The following is an 8,252-nucleotide window of genomic DNA, read 5'->3' as shown; positions in this document are numbered from 1 at the left end:
TTAAACATCATTAACACATTTATTAACACTGAATTCAATCTGCTTAGATAATCCATAAATCTGGCAGCAATTTTCAAGTTAATACCTATGCATTACATTTACAATTTTTTTACTTCAGATATGAGTCATTAATATAATTAATGTACCACTGATGAATTATGTATACATTATTTTGGTGACTCAGTCATGTTTAAGTTTAATGACAAATGTCAATTTCAGACGGTGTTGTCCTACATTTTTCTTCCTGTTTACAGTTTCTTAAGAACAACAAAAAAATCTTATAAAAATTATGACGTGAAAATCCAACTACTGAAACAAATTTTTAAAATGTACAGGTTACTTTGCTGAATTTTATGTGTACAGCTTATAATCATTTGTTTGGGAGGAAATGGAGAATTTATTTATTTTTAGGTGTATTTAGATGTATAGGCATTACTTTTCCAATATCTGTTATTGAGAATCTATATGTCAATATCTTTTGTTATAATTAATTGTTTACTCTTAAAATTCCTATTTCTCTAAAGATTTACACTTTAAAAGTCACCCTGCAGGATTTCAGGCTGACATCCCCTAGTTTTTCACCCTTATCGTACCTACTTTCCTTGACACAACCATTGTTTTTGACATTCCAAATCACTTTCGGTTTTTTAAGCACACTATATTTTTTATTATATTGTCTTTGCTCTTGCTCATGTTTCCTTCCCAATAGGTAAAATTTCCTCTATCATCTTAAATCATAGCTCAAATACCACTTCTACTCTGATCCCTTCCAGACTAACACATCCCTTCCTCATCCCTTTCCAAAAAAAATTAATCACACTTCTATTGTTTAGACATGTTCTGTAACCATACAGATAATAAAACACCCATCACACTGCATATATTCTTTTATTTATATGTCTAACTAACTCCCTGAAGAGATGAGACAATGTAATATATAATAATATAGTTTGGGTATAAAACATAACAAAGAGTAAGAAAATGTCTTATTAATATGCATGTACACTTTTATATGTATATTATACTCAGGGTTTATCAATATAATATTCCCTCCGTGATACTAAATCAAACACGCCCTGGAATTCAGTAAACATAACATCTTTTATAAATCAAAAGATGTTTCATTGTGATATTTTCAGGTATAATATACAATCTTTATACCACGGCTGCTTACACTTGAGAAATGTTAACTCCCTCAGTATATGATGGCAACTTTTTTGCTGCCAGAAATATACAAGACAGCAAAGGCTTGTACAAAAGAGTACCTTTTGTTTTTGAGTATTCCTGTTTAAGTTTACAAATTACTATTTTACTCTTTTCCAGTTTTACTGAACTATAACTGGCATAGAACACATGCAAGTTTAAGGTGCACAACATGATGCGATACACGTACACATTGTGAAATGATCTAGTGTACAGCATGATGACTATAGTAAACAAATACTATATTATATACTTGGAGTTCCTAGAGAGGAGATCTTAAATCTTATTACCACACATGCACAAAATGAAAATAATTTGTAGTGATGGAGGTGTTAACTAACCCTATGATAGTAACCATCGTACTTGACATAGTATTGATTTTCTTTATGCTTTTGCAGGGAGAATGCATCAGTCCTGCCCTTTGAAATGAGAAGCTGATGGGATTATTTGAGTTGATCTTCAATATACTTTTTTATTTAGTCAAATATGTATCTTTTAATTTCAAAATAATAGCTCTATCAATTTCTTCTGAAGACATTGGAAACACATTCAATTTTTATTACCTGTAAGTGTCTTGCAAATATTCATCATCAGTAATGGCATTTTTTTCTCTAACCCAAATATCCTGTTTTTTCTCCTATGTTCTTTTTTATATGAGAATTTTGAATCGTCCCACATGATGATTATTCTCTGGATGTGGTGTTGAGTCTCTGAGCACCTCTTAAAATGCAGTTCTCTGAACAAACAAAAATAGAACACTTCATTTTTAGTTGGAGTGGTGCAGAACTCCTGCCTGCCGGACCACTGTAATCTATCCTCTACCTTCTGCCACTTTACTGGAAGTGTTTCTGTTTTCATCTTTAGAGTCCGCATCCAATACAAAAATCTAATGGATTTTTCTTCAGAGCAACAACAATTATGTTACTTCACTTTCCTGAGGCAATGACAAGGTTAGTTACCCTTACATTTTTGGTTCCCTATCATTCTGATAATGACAATCTCCACATCTTCCTGCCGCTATAATTTCTTTGTGTTTTTCTTCACGTGCTTCTGTTTCTTTTTTTACCCTCTCTTTAATGGTGCTCTTCCGGATTTCATTCCATATTCTCTCTGGTTATTTATCTACACCCTCTTATACATTATTTCCTAAAGGAAATTCAACCATGTCAATGGTTTCACTTCATATACCATCCTTGACGGGTCCTTCAGAGCCCTGTTTTCAACCATTTATCAACTATCTCCCACTGATTCTTTGAGGAATGTTAAATCATGTATAATTTTCCCCTGAATAATTGTAATTTATTCCAAAACAGAAATGTGTGCTGTCTTGGGGCAGAAAGGAATCTGTGCTCTGTTTTACTCAGAAATGTAAAGGTCAGGAGAAGGAAGATTTTCCCCAGATACAGCATGTCAAAAACTTGAATCCCCTTAAATATAAACTAGCATAATGTATCCAGGGTGACTGTTCGATGTGAGAAACCTGGCCAACTCAAGAAAGAGAAGACCTGTTACCGTAGGAGACCAGGTCTATGGTGGGGGCATCCTTTGTGGTATAGAAGGAGGGAGAACCATCATGAGTTGACTAAGTAGCCTTCCAATCCTGGGTGGTTTCTGCTTTAGGTGTTTCACTTATATAATATTTCACTTGCTTATTCTTTTTTGGTGATTTTGTTTCTAACATTTAAATTGTAAAAGCATATTAAAAATTTAAATAAAAACATCTAACATCATTTTCAAAAATTCTATCCTTAATCAACCATTAATGTAAAGTTCATAATTCAATAAATTTATATATATTATAGCATATATAGATAGATAACATGTGTATGTATTGTACTATATGAGAAGTGCCCTCCCTTTTACCTTCTGTTTAATTGCTCCAATTTCCATCTGATCAAGCAATCAAGGATTTATTATTATTACCTTCTCCATTATCCTTTAGTGAAATACTTAATAGAATAGGAGTTTTATTCAAAACAGAAAAATTGGTTACACTTTTCAATTCTAGCAGGCATTAGCTCCTGGAAGTCTAAACCAACAGATGAGAGATTTGATTTGCTATTGCTTCTGCTATTCACTGCTATTGTTTTGAACAGTCTAACCTTTTGTAGAAGGAACAGTGGTGCTTGAAACATGATCTCCTTCTCTTTTTATTTTTTTAAAATATTTTATTTACTTATTTATTTATTTGAGAGTGAGAGAGAAAAGCAAGTGGGGCGGGGGACAAGGAGAGAGAGACAAGCTGACTCCCCACTGAGTGCTCAGTTCTATGTGGGGCTCGATCTCAGCACTCTGAGATTCAGGACCTGAGCTAAAATCAAGAGTTGGACCCTTAACTGACTGAGACTCCCAGGTGCCCCTCCTTCTCTTTTTAAAGTCTAAATTCAATCATATATTTATAATTTTTCCTAAACAAACATTAGCCAACAGGGAGTATTTGATCCATATTATGGTGAAGAGAAATGGCAAATTTTGGACTCATCTAAATTAGAATCCTACTAAAAAAAGGTAACATATGGAAAATATTCCTGTAAAATATCAGGAATAATTTAATAATTTTTAAATATTTTTTCACTTTGAGACGCTTGGTCATATTCAGTTTATTCATGGCTTTAGAAGAACTGTTAGATTATATTTAGGTCTATATCTCCCTTTCTACTCACGTCAATGAACTTTGAACAGAATGGGGTCAAGGAGTTGAGATTAGTACACAGATCACATTGTTAGTGTTTTGGTTATAAATAGAAGACAGAAAAGAGAATAAAAGTACATTTGAAAGATATGATTCTGATACACGATCAATTGAACCTTTAAATTTAATTTTGCTCTTTCCTGAAGGTCTCGATAGAACAAGAACAATGTGACAAAGAGACATAAATCCATAAAATCAAACTGGGTGAGTTCTGCATCCTCAACAGGTTCAGGTTCTGATATCCATTGAGAGACCCAAGTCAGACATCTGCTTCTCAAACTTTTTTTTCTTTTATTCCACAAAAGTTTGCAATGAGATGAAAATGTTTGACATTTATTAATTTGGTCAAATTCACTGTATGTCATTGTGCATATGGTATGCTCTTATATATACACATACACTTTCCCTAGAGCAAGAAAATTTTACCCTTCCTGCTAGATATGATTCTGGCAACTGTCTCATAGGATTAGAAGCTACTCTTGCAGAAGGCAGTGGCATTTACAGGACTGAGACTAAGGAGAGACTGGTAATCACAATTCAATGTTGTGTATCAATGTACATAAAAAATTTCCTTCTTCATGACATTAGATCTACGAGATTAGGAACAGAACTAATAGCCCATTTCTTTTTTAATGGAAATATTAAATACTATTTTTATTAAAAATAAAATCCAGTGGTCCCTTCTAACATATTTTAAATATTTTATTCTTTTTCTAATATTCAGGACAAAGAATATACCCTTGAGAATATAAAATCAAAAGTATACTTGATTTTAAAGTTAATATAATGGTCCTCATATTTTTATTTCCTTTTGTTACCAGACTTAAAATGGAGCATATACTTATTAGTTAATAGGGTAGTTGATTAATGTAATTTTATTTTAGATATTACTTGTACATATTGCACTCTTTTAGCAGAGAATTATTTATTATGTTGTCATGTAACATATTGTAATATTTTGATACATTGTATATTAAAGATTATAATTATTTTAACAATAGTCATTTTGATGCTGGCATTTCAGGTTTTAACATTATATATTTCACTTAACATTATTAACATTCAAGCTCAGGATAGACAGTAAATATTTGCGGAATAAAAGGAAATGAAAAAATATAGAATCCAGTTGATAAACTCCAGAGGGGAAAAAAATCTATAAATTTAGATTTACATTTTCTTTTCTTTTCTACTTAATTCTGGAAATTAGGTTTGCCCCTCTCATATACAAAACCATCAGCTAGTTTGTGTTTACTTCATATGCAACCATATTTTGATAAAGACCAAATAAAAATCATCTAATCAAATATTATGAATATTTTTGAATTGGAAATTGTCAACATTTGTATTTCTCTGTCAATGCTACTTATACAGTTATAAAATATTTTCTATATCTGAGGATATAATATTCACCTGTAGTTTAAAAATGCTCTGTACATCTGAAGGCTTAGGTTCCAGGAAAATAACATTTTTTTTTTTAGCGTCTCTTTATGTTCATTTAAAAGAGTATAAGCCAAAAAAATTTTAAAAATTAAAATATAGGCCAGAAGGAGTTGCAGCGGTAGCAGCTGGAAAGGACCATGGCCAACAGTGAACACACCTTCATTGCAACACACTCCATTGCGCTGATGGAGTCCAGCGCAACCTTGTGGGAGAGACCATCAAGCATTTCGAGCAAAAGAGATTCCGCCTCATTGCTATGAAATTAATCCAGGCTTCTGAAGACTTTCTCAAGGAGCACTATATTGACCTGAAGGACCGTCCATTCTTTGCCGGCCTGGTGAAGTACATGCAGTCAGGGCCTGTGGTTGCCATGGTGTGGGAGGGCCTGAATGTGGTGAAGACAGGCCAAGTGATGTTCAGAGAGACCAACTCTGCAGATTCCAAACCTGGGACCATCCATGGGGACTTTTGCATCCAAGTTGGCAGAAACATTATCCATGGCAGCGATTCTGTGGAGAGTGCAGAGAAGGAGATTGGCTTGTGGTTCCAGCCTGAAGAGCTGGTGGATTCCAAGAGCTCTGCTCAGAACTGGATTTATGAATGCCGAGTGATGAAGGAGCAGACCTCAGTGCTTTGCCTGTTCTATTCCCTCTCCTTCCCATGAGCAAGGGGCCAGGCTCTTGCAAATCCAGTTATTTTTGAGAACTTCCTTATAACCTGGAGGGGACCTCTAGGAGCTGGGGGTGCTTCCTGTACAGTATTGGGCACCATCAGATTAAAATGTTTCATCCCATTGTAAGAAAAAAAATATATAAAGAGCAAAAGCCATAGTTAAACATGACATTTCTTTAATCTAGCAGTGCAGATCTTGAACATGGTAAAACTTATGTTTTACAAATAAACATTCCTTAGCCAGTAACCTATCAGTCACTGACATGACTCATACCACCGATACAGGGTAGAGGGTCCCTTCTTCCCACATTTACTTAAATGTGCTTTGTCCAGCACCATCTCATTCAGGCCCATACAAATAAGGCAATAGACAGTATGGAATTGGCACACAAATTTTTAATGTTGATGAGCTGGTGAATAAGAGTCTGCAATGACAGAATCAAAAGACTAGTTCTGCTATAAATTCTATGCTTTTTATTTTATTTATTTTTTAATATTTTATTTGACGGGGGAGAGAGCACCAGTAGGGGGACCGGGAGAGGGAGAAGCAGGCTCTCTGCTGAGCAGGGAACCTGATGCGGGGCTCACTCCCATGACCCGAGGATCATGACCTGAGCCAAAGGCAGACACTCAACCAACTGAGCCACCCAGGTCCAACAATTCTATGCTTTTTTAAAATGAAGATTGGCTGACTATTTCTGAAAGACTCCTAATCCCCTTTAGAAATGACATATTGTTTAGTAAGTAAAAGAATTCAGTTGCCGAATGTAGCTGCACTTAATGCATCGTTGTAAACACTTGCCAGGTATTATCTTCATAGACTGTTGTAACCACAAGATGAGTTAGGGAGTTATATTCCCTTATTTTACAAATGAGGAAATTTTAACAAAGGCAACTGAAGTAACTTACAAGTGGTGACACAGGTTTTAGAAGGTCACTCACTCTGATGCCCTGGCTTTTCTACTAGATTCTTACATCGACTTCCCACAGTAACCAATTTCATCCATGAGGAAACACACCACACACACAGACACACATTTAATCCTCAACAGTATCCATGCGATGTGGCTTTATCAAAGATCGATAAAACAAACAGCAAATAGATTTTCATTGTGTGTTGCAGTTTGTTTTATTGATCTCATGTCTCAAGCTTGATTGGCTGCCTTTGTTGTTTTAGGGCACAGACATTCTCAATCGAGTTGACTAGTGGCCCTTGTTCTCCAAGACCATAGGAGGCCGGAGCCCTAAACACTAAATTGAGCCTTCTGAGGACATTGGTGGGATTTCAAATACTAAAAATAAATCACTAATTATCACAAAACTATTTCTAGACAAGTCGGAGAGGAACAGTTTTGTAACTATTCTACATTTCCAGGAACTGAGACAGAAGTTGAGGTTCTGCGTTCATGTGGTCCCTTCCAAAATGTATGAAGAAATCCAGAATGCAGATCTTCCAGACAAAGATCAAATTTGCTCTTATTCCTGTGGTACCATCTGTATTTCTTAAAATTCAAGAAAAAAATATATTCAAGACTGAAACATATAGTCCAAAAAATGCCTTCACCAATGTTAGAATGATGCTCTCTAAAAATAGCAGTAAGTTGGTAGCCATGGGCAGGAATGAGCAACTCTTGAGCGGGTGCAACACAGGCAGCATTGATCACTCTGTGGTGCCCAAGTGAGCCCAGCTCACGAAGACTCCAGAGCTCTGAGATATGCTAATTATGACCCACATGGGCCAGATAACATTTCATGCTCTCCTTTAGACCTAAAAAAAGTAGTTCTTTGTATAAGAGATCCATAATAGATGTTTTATGTTCCATCGTATGTTTATTGGCTCTGCCTCACCAACCTTGCAGTTATCCAAACCTGGCATGCTGATGAATGTCTCGTTTCTCGCTGGCTATGTTTAATTCAAGTAAAGGTCCGTGTTAGATTTAATCAAGATATTCTAAATATATAATGCTTATATAACAGAACAGCAATTAGGCAAAGCAACTTTGTAAAGCTATACAAAATTGTAGTAAGTGAGTGTGTCTATATTTTTAAAACCCTAACGTTTTCTTAGTAGTAATAGGCAGCACAAAACATAGGAAATTTAATTCAGCTCAGATTTATCATCTTGAATGATAATGGTTTACTTATTTGTAATCTTATGAAGCCCCCTAGGTATTCAAGGTGTGCTAGAAAAATCTCTCAAAGGTAGATCTCAATTCCCTCTTCCTGACTCTCCTATGTAAGAACT

At 34.9% G+C, this 8,252-nt stretch overlaps 1 pseudogene; it reads left to right on the top strand.

Annotated features, from left to right (window-relative positions):
- The first annotated feature begins 5,440 nt into the window (after window positions 1-5,440).
- On the top strand, window positions 5,441-5,999 carry LOC112919211 (nucleoside diphosphate kinase A pseudogene; annotated as a pseudogene).
- The last annotated feature ends 2,253 nt before the right edge of the window (window positions 6,000-8,252 follow it).

Source organism: Vulpes vulpes, chromosome 5 (assembly GCF_048418805.1).
Source record: "Vulpes vulpes isolate BD-2025 chromosome 5, VulVul3, whole genome shotgun sequence".
Taxonomy (NCBI): Eukaryota; Metazoa; Chordata; class Mammalia; order Carnivora; family Canidae; genus Vulpes; species Vulpes vulpes.
This window is presented reverse-complemented; position numbering and strand designations above follow the sequence as displayed.